At 36.2% G+C, this 16,911-nt stretch overlaps 1 long non-coding RNA gene across 1 annotated transcript in view; it reads right to left on the bottom strand.

Moving 5' to 3' along the window:
* LOC113598232 (uncharacterized) overlaps nucleotides 1-2,900 on the bottom strand; it is a 451,524-nt gene extending 448,624 nt beyond the window's left edge. Inside the window, exon 1 of the long non-coding RNA XR_008295333.1 lies at nucleotides 24-2,900. This is a non-coding gene — a long non-coding RNA (uncharacterized LOC113598232). The remainder of the gene's footprint in view (nucleotides 1-23) is intronic.
* Nucleotides 2,901-16,911: the final 14,011 nt, after the last annotated feature.

Raw genomic sequence — 16,911 nt, forward strand, 5'->3', positions numbered from 1 at the left:
AGAGGAAGTGTGACAGTACTTACTGATCAGAAGCGAGGTAGGCACAATTATCATACTGGGCGGCAGGAGGGGATGCCTGTACTGCAGAGAACTATGGAGAGAGTTAATAGAATGTAGCATACAAAGGGACTAGGAAGACGGGCAGCTACCAAGGGTATCCATTAAGGATGGATAATTAGGAGGTTGAGAAGGTCATTATAATAAAAAGTCACGATACTGTTGTGCCCAGTTTCCAGACCTGAGCTCGGGTCTGTTTACTTCACAGTTACAACTCCAGGGCCTACTATTGGATCTAGTATATACAGTGCTTGCTAAATAAGTGTTGAATGGATGAAAGTACATTCCATAAGAAATTACCCAAGGAAGGAGGGGGTATAAAACCTATGCTTCTAGCCACTATTATTTTTGTACAAAACAAAAATTGTATTAATTTATTTCAATTACTCATTATAACATAAAAATTATTTTCAGATTCTACGATTCACAAAGATTGAATGAATTGTACAGTATGTATTTTATCCATCAGTATCCCCACTCACTGTCATCATTGTTTGCATATCTAGATTTAGTCTTTTGCTGCAATGAGAAAAATGTTTACTTTCCCCTGGGTATTGCTTGCCCTTAGCTTGTGGGCAGTTCACCTTGTTCCTGACTCCAGCCAACTAAGACAGAAGTCTCAGAGCTCCACATGAAATTTTACCACTCTTTGATTGGCCTACTAAGTTGTTGTCCACTTGGGAAGCCACCAGTGAGCAGAGATTTTATCAGTAGCTTATAAACCGTGTTGAATATTGCTTTGTTTCTGTGAGGTCCTGCTCTCTCCACCCTTGTCAGAAATATACAAAATCCAGAACAAAGCCCAACATCATGGCATTTCATGGTGCTTTCTTCTTCCCTGGATTTCCTTTTCTCCTACTACAGTGAGGGTTTTTGCCAGTTACGCTGCTCTCTCCTCCTCAACCAGTCATTCCACTAGTAAACTTTCCCTTCAGGTGAATAAAAGTGTTGCCTTCTCTTTCTAAATGTTGATTTTTTTCTCTAAATATCTTCCTTATATCTTAAACAAATGCAAATACCTACAAATAGAATTTTAAAATCTTGAAGAAAGACAGACCTGAAGATTTTAATATTGAAGAGGTTATCTCTTAATTAGCCAGGAAATTTGCTTTGATTTATGTTGATTTGCTTTATAGATCTTGTCAAAACATTAATCAATGATTTTACTGAGCACCTATTGTGTACACTATATTCTTGACTTCTAAAGAGTTCCTGAGCTCATAGAGTTGATATACAGTTTTGTCAGAGAGCAAAAGTAAACTAAGTGTGGCTCCATTTAATGAAAATCAAATTATATCAAGAGTCAGAAACCTATGTTCTTGGCCTTGGCTCCTCAGAAGTGTAAGCAAGTCACTTAATACTGCTCTTTTCCCACACAGAAGACAGAGATCATATCTACCTTATTTCACAGAATGAAATAAGATAATTTATGTAAAATTGTTATGAAAGTAAAGTACCATATAGGGTAAGGTATTAAGTAAAATAGCAATGCAAGACACCGTATCACAAAATGCTCAGCACTGAGAGAAATAAGGGTTTAGGAATTCAGGGTCAGAGAGGTTTTCACACATAATGTGGGACTGTTTGAAGCAGGTGATATTTAAATTGACAATAGCAGGCCATCAGCAGGGATAGGAAATAGAGTCAAAAACTGATGTACAAAATGCTCCTTCCCACAAATATGCTATTAATCAGAGGATATATGAATTGTGGAGAGAGAAAGCAGAAATAAAGGTTACAAAGGAGGTTGAGGATCAAATGTGGATAGGAATGTCATATAAGGGACACACACACACACACACACACACACACACATTCACACAAATATATATCACAGTACACATTTGAGAATAGACAAGCAAAATGAGAAAACGTCATGTAATCTTACTCTGCAGTATAAACCTTTGGCAATTTTGTCTTACACCCTTCTAGACACATTCCTTGTTTATTTAAAACACTTGCCCCATGATATTTGATTTCTTGTTTGTATATTGACCATGTTGTAATATCTGGTAGGTAGACAGTAGACACAGAATAAATGTTTCCTGGGCTGAAATGAAGCTGACTCATTTCCACATGCAGTGTGGGAAAAGGTTTTTATCTTCCTGTCTTTAAAATTGAAGTTAGGTTGGGCGCTTGGGTGGCTCAGTCGGTTAGGCATCTGACTTCGGCTCAGGCCATGATCTCACAGTTTGTGGGTTCGAGCCCCGCATCAGGCTCTGTGCTGACAGCTCGGAGCCTGGAGCCTGCTTCAGATTCTGTGTCTTCCTCTCTCTCTCTCCTCTTCCCCCACTCATGCTCTCTCTCTGTCTCTCAAAAATAAAACAAAAACATTAAAAATAATAAAATTGAAGTTAGGAAATTATTTGATTGTTCTCTTAGGATTTATTTTGCTAAGTTAACATCATCAAAAATAACATCAACTTTGCATTTTATCAATTCTCCTTCTGATTTTGTTGATGCTGTGGTTGAAATCCAGTCACTTCTATTGACTTTGGATAGCTTTATATTGTTCCATTCCAATTTCTCTAAAGCACAGGTTGTTTCATAATTGATCAGGGAATTAGGTAACTACAACTCCTTATGTGGGTAGAAATCTAATGGGCATTTTCTTATTTTTCTTACTTCTAATTAAACAAACATGTAGTTAGCAGTTTTAGAAAATTTTTAAAGTATAGTGAAAAAGTTAAGGGGTGCCTGGGTGGCTCAGTCGGTTAAGCGTCCAACTTCAGCTCAGGTCGCGATCTCAAGGCTCATGGGTTCGAGCCCCGCATCAGGCTCTGTGCTGACAGCTCAGAGCCTGGAGCCTGCTTTGGATTCTGTGTCTCCTTCTCTCTCTGCTCCTCCCCACTCATGCTCTGTCTCTCTCTCAAAAATAAATAAACATTAAAAAAATTTAAAAAAAAGTTAAAATCATTTCTAACTATATAACCCAGAAATAACCACATTAACACACATAAGTGAATAAAATGCATTTTAGACTTGAAAAAACATATTATCAATATACTCTATGAGAGATGTTTTTCCTCTCAAGGCAATACCAGTTTGGTCAGTGGATTCGAAATTAAAGCATTAGGTTGAATATATATATATACAACCTAATGCTTTTATATATATATATATAATATATATATTATATATATTATATATATATATTATATATATATCCAGATTAGCCTTTACATTAGAAAATAATCAGAAAACTATCACTTGAAAAGGTTAATAAACAAGAATGGCTTATTCTTTCCATGATGTTTGAATTTCTTGAAGTCACCTATGAAAAATGCAAAGATTTACCCACTCAAAATGGTCCTCTAATTTCAGGCATGATGAAGAGATACTGAGAAATAGTACTTCTGGGACCTTCTGAAATCTCACCATTTGAGAAGCTGCCTCTTCTTTCAACCACAAAACTGACCACACACACACACACACACAAAATGCATTCCATTTCATACAGACTCTAGAATAATCAGGCATCACTAGAATCAATTAAGAATTCTGCTTTCATTGTTACACTTGACCAGTATCAATCCCATGGCAGCTAAAGGCACAGTTCTGTCTGTATCATATTTCACATATTTTTTTTATATATAGTAAATAGAATGCCAATAGATATCAGGGGAATTTTATAAGAGTAAAGAAATAATAAAATAAAAAACCAAAACTTTAGAAATATTTAGAGGGGGGAACAACAGTGATTTCCTAATGAGATTTTTGGGATGGCTGTGCATCTATATATGTAAGAATGCATGTAGATGTACCAATGCAGCTGTGCACACACATACATATTACTGCTTAAACTATTTCCTCACTGACTGATACACTGGTCTCTATTTCACACTGTGACTATGTATGGTAGTCAATGCTGACTTACTTTCTATGGTGATCTCAATGTATATTGCCTCATCTTCCTTGGAAAGCAATAGGTCAGTGAAAATACTCCCAATTCACCACTCTCAAAGGATGTGTCAACTCCCTAAGTAATGAAGATGGTATTAATAATAATGATATCTAATGTATTAAGTTTTCTGTACTAAGTGTTTATTAAATGTTATCTCTTTTAATTCTTCCAGCAACACTATGTGGCAGATAATAATATCCTTACTTTACAGATGACAAGACTAGGGATCAGGTTTAAGTAACATGGACAGGGCCACGAAGCTAGAGGTGGTGGAACAAAGATGGAAATGCATGCACTCCTGAGCCCAAGTTCTCATCTGCTATGCACTCTTGCCTCTTTTGAGAAGACAAGGCAAACAAGTCTCTATTAATGAACTATCCCTGAGCAGCAGAGATGGCCACTCCCAAAAAATAATCAAAATGCTTTTTAAAGTCTGAAATAAATAAATAAAATGACCTCTGCTGTGATAGAAAGTACCACATTTTGCTCACAACCAGTGTAATTTACTTTCTTGGCTAAATTTAGTAACCAGAGTTATACATAGGAAATACGCTAACCGACTAGATCTCCAAATGAATCAATAGTTTTCGAACGTGAAACCTTAAGAGATATGGCTCAATAAAAACTCACTGATCCTTTCCTTCTTTCCTTCAGCCAGCTCAAAAATATATGTATTTATATATCGAATACCTTTTAGAGTCAGACACTGTTAATTACCTAGGCTTCATCAATGAACAAATCAAGGTCTCTGCTGTCAATATTATATCTAGTGGGGAAGACAAAAAAGTAAAAAGCAATTTCCATTCCTTAGGAGGTAGGATAAGTGCTAAATGTAGATAAAGAGGCCTGATACTTAGGAGTGTTCCTGATCCAGGCATTTGGTGGGAAAGATCATAGAGGAATTTATGTTGGGGGTCATTTCTAACCTAAGACCTAAAGATAATGACAAGTTAACTAGCTGATGTGAAAACATGAGTATAGCTAAAGAAATCAGAGATGATGGTTACCACACAAAACTCAATTAGAAAAAGCAAACATTGAACAAAAAACCAGCTGAATATATGAACAAGCAGTCTACACAAAAAGAAATATAAGTGGAAAATAAACACATAAAAGAAATGCTTACCCTGACTCATATTTAAAGAAATACAAATCAAAACAAGTGTATAATCGTATTTCACTCATTAGATCAGCAAAATGTAGAATTTGATGACAATGCTGGCAAGTTCATGTATTTTGAGCAAGAATTTGAAAGTTTCAGTAATGTAGCAAGGCAATAGGTATGAAAATTATAAATTAAATATGAAGGTATCCTGTAGTCTTACTCTTTTTTTTTGATGTAATTTAATTTTTTAAATTTACATCCAAGTTAGTTAGCATATAGCGCAACAATGATTGCAGAGGTAGATTCCTTAATGCCCCTTACCCATTTAGCCCATCCCCCCTCCCACCTCACTTAAGAAACTAATGCCACAGTTTCACTCACAAAGATTTGGTCAGATATATATTCAAACTGTTCATTAAAACGTGTTTGTAATGGGGTATCTGGGTGGCTTAGAGAGTGAAGCGTCTGACTCTTGATTCCAGCTCAGGTCATGATTTCATGGTTCGTGGGTTCGAGTCCCACACTATTAGCACAGAGACTGAGATATTTTCTCTCTCTCTCTCTCTCTCTCTCTCTCTCTCTCTCTGCCCTTCCCTCCCTGCTCTCTCTCTCTCTCAAAAATAAACATATATTTTTTAATTTAAATAATAAAAAAAGAAAACATGTTGATATAATTAAAGCTGAAAATAACAGAACTGCTTATCAATACGATTCTGGTTAAATAAGTTTTGGCAAATCCACTTATTATGGGCTAAATTGTGTCCTCCCCTAAAATTCATGTATTAAAGCCCTCGCCCTGGTACTTTAGAATGTGACTGTGGAAACTTTAAGGTGGTAATTAAATTAAAATGGAGTCCTTAGGGTGGACCCTGATCCAGCTTGTGTCCTGATAGAAAGAGATTAGGACACAGAAAATACATAGGAACAACCATGTGAGGACATAGCAAGAAAGTGGTTGTCTCCAAGTCGAGGAGAGAGACCTCTGCCAACAGGGGTTAGAATGACCAAAACAGATTAGAGGCAGGGCACCCATCGACCTGGGGCCTAAAACTTTGGAAGAAGTACCTCTGGAATAATATTGGTGCTTCTGAGCCAGGAGGAGGAGCCCTGTGGATCAGAGACTTGAAACAAGAGCCAAATTATCCATTAGGCAATGTAGACACAGTGCACAGACCCAAAATAGTTTTCTGGGCTCATGAGAATGTTTTGATCTGTTTTAAAATCAGAAGAAGAATATGGGGCTCAGTCGGTTGAGCGTCAGACTTGGGCTCAAGTCATGATCTCGCAGTCCATGAGTTTGAGCCCCGTGTCAGGCTCTGTGCTGAGAGCTCAGAGCTTGGAGCCTGCTTCAGATTCTGTGTCTCCCTCTCTCTCTTCCCCTCCCCTGTTCACACTCTCTCTCTTTCTCAAAAATAAATAAAGATTAAAAAAAACGTTTTTAATAAAATCAAAAAAAGTAAACTTTAAGATCAAAGGAAAATTTATTATAAATAATATTAATATTTGTATTTATATTAATGCCATCATAAAATACAGTTTAAAAAATTTTTACTATGGATGAAGGAACTCCCAAAGGCATAAGTGCCCAGGGCCTATGAAAGTCATACTGTGGCTCTGCCCAGATTTCTAAGTGGCTGAGGAAACAGCACTAAGATGTTACTAGTGCCTCTGAGGGACTTACAAAGGAGTGGAGCCTGGGTGGCTCAGTAGGTTGAGCGTTTGATTTCGGCTCAGGCAGTGATCTTGCAGTTCGTGAGTTCAAACCCTGCATCAGGCTCGCTGCTGTCAGTGTGGAGCCTGCTTCAGATCTTCTGTCCCCTTCTCTCCAGACGTCTCCCCAGCTTGGGCTCTCTCTCTCAAAAATAAATAAACATTAAAAACAAAAAGGAGTGGATTCTGGGTGGAGAAAACTGAAAATCGGAATCAACCAGTTGCTACTGAAATTAACTGTTACTTTCAGGAAGAAGAAGTGAGGATGGGGTAAGAGATGGGACAGAAAGCAAACAGGGATAGGAATAAAAGGAAATGGGAATAGAAAGAAAACTGGGAGGACACGATTTGTCCTCTAGCCTTCCATTCTTCTGCCACCTCTATTGGCAGAGGTTTAAGGGGAGAGGTGGGTAGCACATACAAAGGGAAAACACAGCTTAACATAGTTGTAGCCCCAGCATCACCTAGACATATAGAAGGGTAGGCCTGATACTGACAGACAATAACTTAATTCCTGGCACATTCTCATAAGAGTAATACACAGCTGTTAAACAGAATGAGATCATTCTGTAGGTGTTAATATAAATAACATCCAGAATATACTATGACATATTAAATGTAGATGTAGAATAGTATATATTAGAATAGAATAATACAAAAGATAAATATAGATAGATAATTAATTAGATAAGTGTGCCTCTTTCTCTTCCCTGAAGGAACTCAACAAAACTTAAGTGTAGTTCAATGTAGGGAGTTTCATTACGGTGATAGTTGGAGACTCACTTTGATTTGATTGTTTTCTGTATCGTGTGAAATTTTCTCAATTAGAACATGTAGCTTTGTTAGTTTGCTCTAATACCAACACAAGTTATTTGGATAGTGGGATTATACTACTCTTTATTTCCTTTCAAATCATCTGTATTAAAAATTGATAACTGCTATTTAAACACAATGAGCCTACAGTTCTAAAAACATATTTTAGGAATCTCTCAAAGAAATACCTCTATTTAGTGTTCTTTCTGATTTCATCTGCCATCAATCTCCTTTTTGTATTCAGCTCCAATATATTTGAACTCCTTTGCGTTTCTAAACCATGCCCCTATCTCTTTCCACCAGTTTCTTCTTCAGCTAACTTCTGCTCATTCTCTAGCTTTCAAGTTGGTACTACTTTCTCAGAGACACCTACCATGATTTCTAGTCTAGGTTGTGTGTGTAATATACATTTTCAAAGCTCCCTGAATTTTTTTCTTTTTTTTTTCTTAAATTTTTTTTAAATTTTGCTTATTTATTTTGAGAGAGAGAGAGAGAAACAGAGACAGAGTGCAAGTGGGGGGGGGGGGTGCAGAGAGAGAGGGAGACACAGAATGTGAAGGAGGCTTCAGGCTCTGAGCTGTCAGCACAGAACCCGATGCAGGTCTTGAATTCACAAGCCGTGAGGTCATGACCTAGTCCGAGTCGGACTTTAACCAACTAAGCCACCCAAGCGCCCCATGAACTTTTTTCTTATAATACTCATTACACTCTGTTTCACCATTTCCTTAACAACAATTTTTTGCTGTTGTTGTTGTAGTCTGTAAGAAGCACTGGTTCAGCTAGAAAACTGCGTGGCTCTCAATAAATAATGGGGTGAGTAATGCATAGAAGAATGAATGGATGGATGGATGGATGGATACACACCCTAAGTTGTTTATTACTTAGTTAAGAACTTATGTAGTTGTTTAAGGATGAAAGAAAAAAATGTCTTCAAAACTTGAAATAGTGTTACCTTTATGACTAAACTAATTATAATAAACTAAATATAAATGGATGAGGGTAATTAACTGTCTTGAAATCAACATAGGGAAAGGGGAACCTTGTTAAAAGCTGAGTTTTATTAAAATTCAAACAAAGTGACTAATGAGTATATAAACTCAGAAACATGTATAAATACAGCACAGATCTTTTTAAACCTGTAATCTACCTGATGAAAGAATTAATCTAAGTTTAAAAGATGGTCTCTAAGGATGTGAGAGGGGAAAAAAAAATGAGTTTAAAAGGGAGGATATCTGTATTACCCAGAACTATCCAAGGGAGAACATGTGGAGAGCAGAGTCATGCTCAGACCACACCAGGTCAAGGGGTAAGGATGTTTTATAAGGCTTTTCATCTTAAATGAATTATTGTTTAATAGAACTACATTTATTTTACTATAGGTAACAATATTTTGATTGAAAAGTTTATTTCCCAGACCCACAGCACCAGAAATATTATATCCTGAAAAGAAGACATAGATTAATCATTAGAAAGGCATATACACTGTTGTACTTTAACCGATAGAAATTCTAATATATGCATCAATTCATTACAATTTTGGACAGTATGAATGAGCTCCCAAAACTGAACCAACGTTAGGTATATTAACCAAATTTAGTTTCTGGCCTATAAAACTGAGGCCTAAACACCAGTTCTTGCTTTTCAGTGTGCTCCACTTGAATAATGAGCCACACTGCCTTCCTAAATTCCATTTAATTAAACAAACATCTATTTAATATATACTATTTTCCAATTACTATGCTAGAAACTAGGAGGAACATAGATGAAAAAGATATGGATTAGAAGTCCTTGAAAAATTTACAATCTAGTTGAGAATATAGGCATGTAAAAAAACATTATTTTAATTTTATATAATGAATAATAAGAAAGAAGTGTATCCTGAACTTTCAGAGAACAGAAAGGAGCCTATAACAACCCAGCTGAGGTTAAGGAAGGTTTCCTGAGGAAGAGAAGCTGAATTGACCCAAAAATGACATATGTGTTGAAAGTATCCAATAAAGATCTTAAAGTGGCTATTATAATAATGCTCATTGAAGTAAAGGAAAATATGCTTGTAATGAATAAAGAAATAAGATAAAAACATCTTTAAAGAATAAGACTTTATTTTTTTTTTATTTTTTTTTTAACGTTTATTTACTTTTGAGACAGAGAGAGACAGAGCATGAACGGGGGAGGGTCAGAGAGAGAGAGGGAGACACAAAATCTGAAACAGGCTCCAGGCTCTGAGCTGTCAGCACAGAGCCCGACGCGGGGCTTGAACTCACGAACTGTGAGATCATGACCTGAGCCGAAGTCGGACGCTTAACCGACTGAGCCACCCAGGTGCCCCAAGAATAAGACTTTATATAAAAGAACCAAACTGAAAACTTAGAGCTGAAAAAGAAAATATCTGAAATAAAAAATTAAATCAACGTGTTTACTAACAGATAAGAGAAAACAGAGAAAATAGTCAATGAACCTGAATATGGATTAATAGTTACACAATCTGAAGAAGAGACAAAAATATTTTGTTTTCGTTTTTGTTTTTTTAATAAATAGAACCTAGTTACCCATGGGACAAAATGAAACAGTCTGACATATAGGTAATCAGAGGTCTCAAAAAGGAAGACAGGGGCACCTGGGTGGCTCAGTTGGTTGAGCATCCAACTCTTGGTTCTGAGTTGGGTCATGATCTTAGGATTGTGGAATTGAGCCCCGTGTCAGCATGGAGCCTACTTGGGATTCTCTGTCTCTCCCTCCCTCTCTCTCTCTCTCTCTCTCTTTCTCTCTCTCTGTCTGTCTCTCTCTCTCTCTGTCTCTCTCTTCCTCTATCCCTCTTCTGCTCTCTCTCTCTCTCAAATTTTCTTTAAAAAGTAAGAGAAAATAGAAAAATACTTGAAGAAATAAAGGCCCCAAACTTCTCAAACATGGTGGAAAAGTAAAACTTATGGATTCCAAAGCCAAGCATAATAAATTTGAAGAAAATCTCCCTAGGCACATAATAGTCCTATTTCCAAAATCCAAAAATAAATATATATGTATTAAAAGAAGCCAAGTAGAAATGACTTACAACATTCAGAGGAACAACAGTCAAACTGGCAAATTATGAAAGGAGGTAGAGTATCATTGAGGTAAGGACTAAAAAGTTCCCTTTGAAACAGGCAACATTAGATTCCTGAGAGGCCTTACTGAGAGAAATTTCATGGCACAGAAGGAGTAAGAAGTCGGATTATAGTGAATTAAACATTGTCTTCTTTCTTAAAACACACACATACAGTAAATGAAAGCAGAATTATATAAGCATTATAATTAAAAATTTAGAAAAGAGATTGTAGAAGGGTTCCTATTTAAAGCCTTCACTTGTAACACTACTCTCTGCATATCTTACACATAAAAATATTACTGAAATGCAACAGCCACAACTGTGCATAAATGTGACTTCCATTATCTGGACTCTGACAAAGAAACAAATGTTTTTATTTCTCAGCTGCTAAAAAGTAGTAGTATGAACAAAATGATTCTGTGTGATATGTGACCTAAAATTTATATCAGAAAAAATAGAGTTCTTATAGCACAGTAAGTGACATGATGAAGAAATTAGCAGCTAGGAGGAAACTCTCATGGTCCTTTATTGCAGTTTTAATGGTCCAGGGTTTTCCTTATCCAACATTTGTGGAGGAATTCACATTTATTGACCTCGCTTTTATATTAATGAAAAATATTTTGTAAGAAGGTGGTCAGTGGAGAAAAAAGAGCTAGAGAGCTAAGCTTCATATTACTTTAGTTGGCATTTTCAATTGTAATGATAATCCTTTTTTGGTGGTTTAAGCTGAAATACAGCTCCTATTTTCTTTTTATTTTTTATACCAAAAGATAATACACAGGAGCACCTGTGTGGCTCAATCGGTTGAGTGTCTGACTCTTAATTTCAGCTCAGGTTGTGATTTTAGGGCCGTGAGATTGAGCCCCGTGGTCAGGCTCTGTGTTGGGCATAGAGCCTGCTAGGGATTCTCTCTCTCTCTCTCTCTCTCTCTCTCTCTCTCTCTCTCTCTCTGTCCTTCCCCAATTTGTGCACACATGCACACACACCCTTTCTCTCAAAATAAGTAAATAAACATTTTTTTTACAAAAATATAATAACATATCAATGATATTTTGAGAGGCCTAAGGGGATTAAAAGGTACAAACTTTCGGTTGTAAAATGAGTAAGTCACATAGATGAAAAGTACAGCATAGGGAATATAGTCAATAACATTGTAATAACATTAAAAAATATATTTTTTGAGAGAACAATGACTTATTTTTAAAAATCTCATTTATTGCACAAGATTAAGTTAGTTGTTTAGTTACAGAATATGATACTATGGAAGATAGTGAGAAGAATAGAATAGTCAATGTTTCAACAATGTCTACCATGCACTACATATACTCTCATTATCTTTAATGATGAACGAATTAAAGTAAATGCAAATAACAAAACTACAGTTTGCCCTTCAACAACATGGGTTTTAACTGCAGGGACTCACTTAAATGTGGATTTTTTTTCAGTAAATACAGTACAGTATTTTCCCTTATAATATTCTTAATAATACTTTCTTTTCTTAGCTTAATTACAAAAATACAGTAAATAATACCTATAACATACAAAATATGTGTTGATTAACCATTTATATCACTAGTAAGGCTTATGATCAACAGTAGGCTGTTAGTAGTTAAATTTTGGGGAGTCTAAAGTTATATGTGAATTTTCAACTTTGGGGGTGAGGTCGGTGCCCTTAGCCCCCATGTTGTTCAAGAAACAACTATATATTAAAAGTCGTCAAACTGTCAAAACTTCTACTTGGCTCAGTAACTTCACTGTGTACACAAAATATTGAGTTAGAAATTATAGAGTTGAAAAACAAAGAAAATATAGAGTTGATTGTTACTATTTAAAGCATCTCAAACTATTTACTCCTTTTCTTGATCACTTAAAGATGTTTTTTGCTCCAATATTCACCTTGAAATTTTCTTCATAAAATCACCATATGTTTTTTTTTTCTTTTAAGTTTTTAAAATAATTTACATCCAAATTAGTTAGCATATAGTGCAACAATGATTTCAGGAGTGGCTTCCTTAGTGCCCCTTACCCATTTAGCCCATCCCCTGCACAACCCCTCCAGCAACCCTCAGTTTGTTCTCCGTATTTATGAGTCTCTAATGTTTTTTTTCCTCCGTTTTTATATTCTTTTTGCTTCCCTTCCCTTATGTTCATCTGTTTTGTCTCTTAAAGCCCTCATATGAGTGAAGTCATGTGATATTTGTCGTTCTCTGACTAATTTCACTTAGCATAATCCTCTCCAATTCCGTCCACGTAGTTGCAAGTGGCAAGATTTCATTCTTTTTGATTGCCAAGTAATACCCCATTGTGTGTGTGTGTGTGTGTGTATGTGTGTGTGTGTGTACATATGTATGTATATATATACATATACCACATCTTTATCAATTCATCCATCGATGGACATTTTGGGCTCTTTCCATACTTTGGATATTGTTGATAGTGCTGCTATAAACATTGGGGTGCATGTACCCCTTTGAAACAGCCCACCTGTATCCCTTGGATAAATGTCTAGTAGTGCAGTTGCTGGGTCGTAGGGTAGTTCTATTTTTAGTTTTTTGAGGAACCTCCATACTGTTTTCCAGAGTGGCTGCACCAGTTTGCATTCCCACCAACAATGCAAAACAGATCCTCTGTCTCCTCATCCTCACCAACATCTGTTGTTGCCTGAGTTGTTAATGTTAGCCATTCTGACAAGTGTAGGGTGGTATCTCATTGTGCTTTTGATTTGTATTTCCCTGTTATGAGTGAAGTTGAGCATTTTTTCATGTGTCCGTTGGCCTTCTGGATGTCTTCTTTGGAGAAGTGTCTATTCAAGTCTTTTGCCCATCTCTTAACTGGATTATTTGGTTTTTGGCTGTTGAGTTTGATAAGTTCTTTATAGATTTTGGATACTAACCCTTTATCTGATATGTCATTTGCAAATATCTTCTCACATTCTGTTGGTTGCCTTTTAGTTTTGCTGATTGTTTCCTTCACTATGCAGAAGCTTTTTATTTTGATGAGGTCCCAATAGTTCATTTCTGCTTTTGTTTCCCTTGCCTCCAGAGACGTGTTGAGTAAGAAGTTGCTGTGGCCAAGATCAGAGAGGTTTTTGCCTGCTTTCTCCTTGAGGTTTTGATGGCTTCCTGTCTTACACTGAGGCCGTTCATCCATTTTGAGTTTCTTTTTGTGTATGATGTAAGAAAGTGGTCCAGGTTCATTCTTCTGCATGTCGCTGTCCAGTTTTCCCAGCACCACTTGCTGAAGAGACTGTCTTTATTCCACTGGATATTCTTTCCCGCTTTGTTAAAAATTAGTTGGCCATATGTTTGTGGGTCCATTTCTGGGTTCTCTATTCTGTTCCATTGATCTGACTGTTCTTGTGCCAGTACCATACTGTCTTGATGATTATAGCTTTGTAGTATAGCTTGAAGTCTGGGATTGTGATGCCTCCTGGTTTTCTTTTTCAAGATTGCTTTGGCTACTCGGAGTCTTTTCTGGTTCCATACAAATTTTAGGATTATTTGTTCTAGCTCTGTGAAGAATGCTGGTGTTATTTTGATAGGGATTGCATTGAATACGTGGATTGCTTCGGGTAGTATTGACATTTTAATAATATTTGTTCTTCCTATCCAGGAACATGGAATCTTTTTCCATTTTTTTGTGTCTTCTTCCATTTCTTTCATAAGCTCTCTATAGTGTTCAGTGTATAGATTTTTCACCTCTTTGGTTAGATTTATTCCTAGGTATTTTATGGTTTTTGGTGCAACTGTAAATGGGATCGATTCCTTGATTTCTCTTTCTGTTGCTTCATTGTTGGTATATAGGAATGCAACCGATTTCTGTGTGCTGATTTTATATCCTGCAACTTTGCTGAATTCACGAATCAATTCTAGCAGATTTTTGGTGGAATCTTTTGGGTTTTCCACATAGAGTATCATGTCATCTGTAAAGAGTGAAAGTTTGACCTCCTCCTGGCCAATTTGGATGCCTTTTATTTCTTTGTGTTGTCTGATTGCAGAGGCTAAGACTTCCAATACTATGTTGAATAACAGTGGCAAGAGTGGACATCCCTGTCATGTTCCTGACCTTAGGGGGAAAGCTCTCAGTTTTTCCCCATTGAGGATGATATTAGCATTGGGTCGTTCATATATGGTTTTCATGATCTCAAGGTATGATCCTTCTATCCCTACTTTCTTGAGGGTTTTTATCAAGAAAGGATGCTGTATTTTGTTAAATGCTTTCTCTGCATCTATTGAGAGGGTCATATGGTTCTTGTCCTTTCTTTTATTGATGTGATGAATCACATTAATTGTTTTGTGGATATTGAACCGGCCCTGAATCCCAGGTATAAATCCCACTTGGTCGTGGTGAATAATTTTTTAAAATCTATTGTTGGGTCTGGTTGACTAATATCTTGTTGAGGATTTTTGCATCCATGTTCATCAGGGAAATTGGTCTATAGTTCTCCATTTTAGTGGGGTCTCTGGTTTTAGAATCAAGGTAATGCTGGCTTCATAGAAAGAGTTTGGAAGTTTTCCTTCCATTTCTATTTTTTGAAACACCTTCAAGAGAATAGGTGTTATCTCTTCCTTAAATGTTTGGTAGAATTCCCCTGGAAAGCCATTTGGCCCTGGACTTGTTTTTTGGCAGATTTTTGATTACTAATTTGATTTCCTTACTGGTTATGGGTCTGTTCAAATTTTCTATTTCTTCCTGTTTCAGTTTTGGTAGTTTATATGTTTCTAGGAATTTGTCCATTTCTTCCAGATTGCCCATTTTATTGTCATATAATTGCTCATAATATTCTCTTATTATTTTTATTTTTGCTGTGTTGGTTGTGATCTCTCCTCTTTCATTCTTGATTTTATTTATTTGGGTCCTTTCCTTTTTCTTTTTGATCATACTGGCTAGTGGTTTATCAATTTTGTTAATTCTTTCAAAGAACCAGCTTCTGGTTTCATTGATCTGTTCTACTGTTTTTTTTGGTTTCGATAGCATTAATTTCTGCTCTAATCTTTATTATTTCCTGTCTTCTGCTGGTTTTGGGTTTTTTTTTTTCTTTGCTGTTCTTTTTCCAGCTCCTTAAAGCGTAAGGTTAGGTTGTGTATCTGAGATCTTTCTTCCTTCTTTAGGAAGGCCTGGATTGCTATATACTTCCCTCTTATGACCGTCTTTGCTGTGTCCCAGAGATTTTGGTTTGTGATGTTATCATTTTCATTGGCTTCCATGTGCTTTTTAATTTCCTCTTTAACTTCTTGGTTAGCCCATTAATTCTTTAGTAGGATGTTCTTCAGTCTCCAAGTATTTGTTACCTTTCCAAATTTTGTCTTGTGGTTGATTTTGAGTTTCATAGCATTGTGGTCTGAAAATATGTACAGTATGATCTTGATCTTTTTGTACTTACTTAGGACTGATTTGTGTCACAGTATATGGTCTATTCTGGAGAACGTTCTATGTGCACTGGGGAAGAATGTATATTCTACTGCTTTAGGATGAAATGTTCTGAATAGATTTGTTGAGTCCATCTGGTCCAGTGTGTCATTCAAAGCCATTGTTTCCTTGTTCATTTTTTGATTAGATGATCTGTCTATTGCTGTGAGTAGGGTGTTTAAGTCTCCTACTATTATGGTATTACTATCAATGAGTTTCTTTATGTTTGCGATTAATTGATTTATATATTTGGGAGCTTTCACATTTGGCACATAAATGTTTACAATTTTTAGGTCTGCTTGGTGGAGAGACCCCTTGATTATGATATAATGCCCTTCTGCATCTCTTGATACAGTCTTTATTTTAAAGTCTAGATTGTCTAATATAAGTATGGCTACTCCAGCTTTCTTTTGTTGACCATTAGCATGACAGATGGTTCTCCATCCCCTTACTTTCAATCTGAAGGTGTCTTTAGGTCTAAAGTGGGTCTCTTGTAAACAGCATGTAGGTGGATCTTGTTTTCTTATCCATTCTGTTACCCTATGTCTTTTCATTGGAGCATTGAGTCCATTGACGTTTACAGTGAGACTAAAAGATATGAATTTATTGCCATTATGATGCTTGTAAAGTTGGAGTTTCTGGTGGTATTTTCTGGTCCTTTCTAATCTTTGTTGCTTTTGGTATGTACGTATGTATGTATGTATTTACTTATTTATTTATATTTTCATCTTTTCTCCCCTCAGAGAGTCCCCCTTAAAATTTCTTGCAGGGCTGGTTTAGTGGTCACAAACTCCTTTAATTTTTATTGTCTGGGAAACTTTTGATGTCTCC

The sequence above is a fragment of the Acinonyx jubatus genome, chromosome C1 (assembly GCF_027475565.1).
Source record: "Acinonyx jubatus isolate Ajub_Pintada_27869175 chromosome C1, VMU_Ajub_asm_v1.0, whole genome shotgun sequence".
In the NCBI taxonomy this organism is placed as follows: domain Eukaryota; kingdom Metazoa; phylum Chordata; class Mammalia; order Carnivora; family Felidae; genus Acinonyx; species Acinonyx jubatus.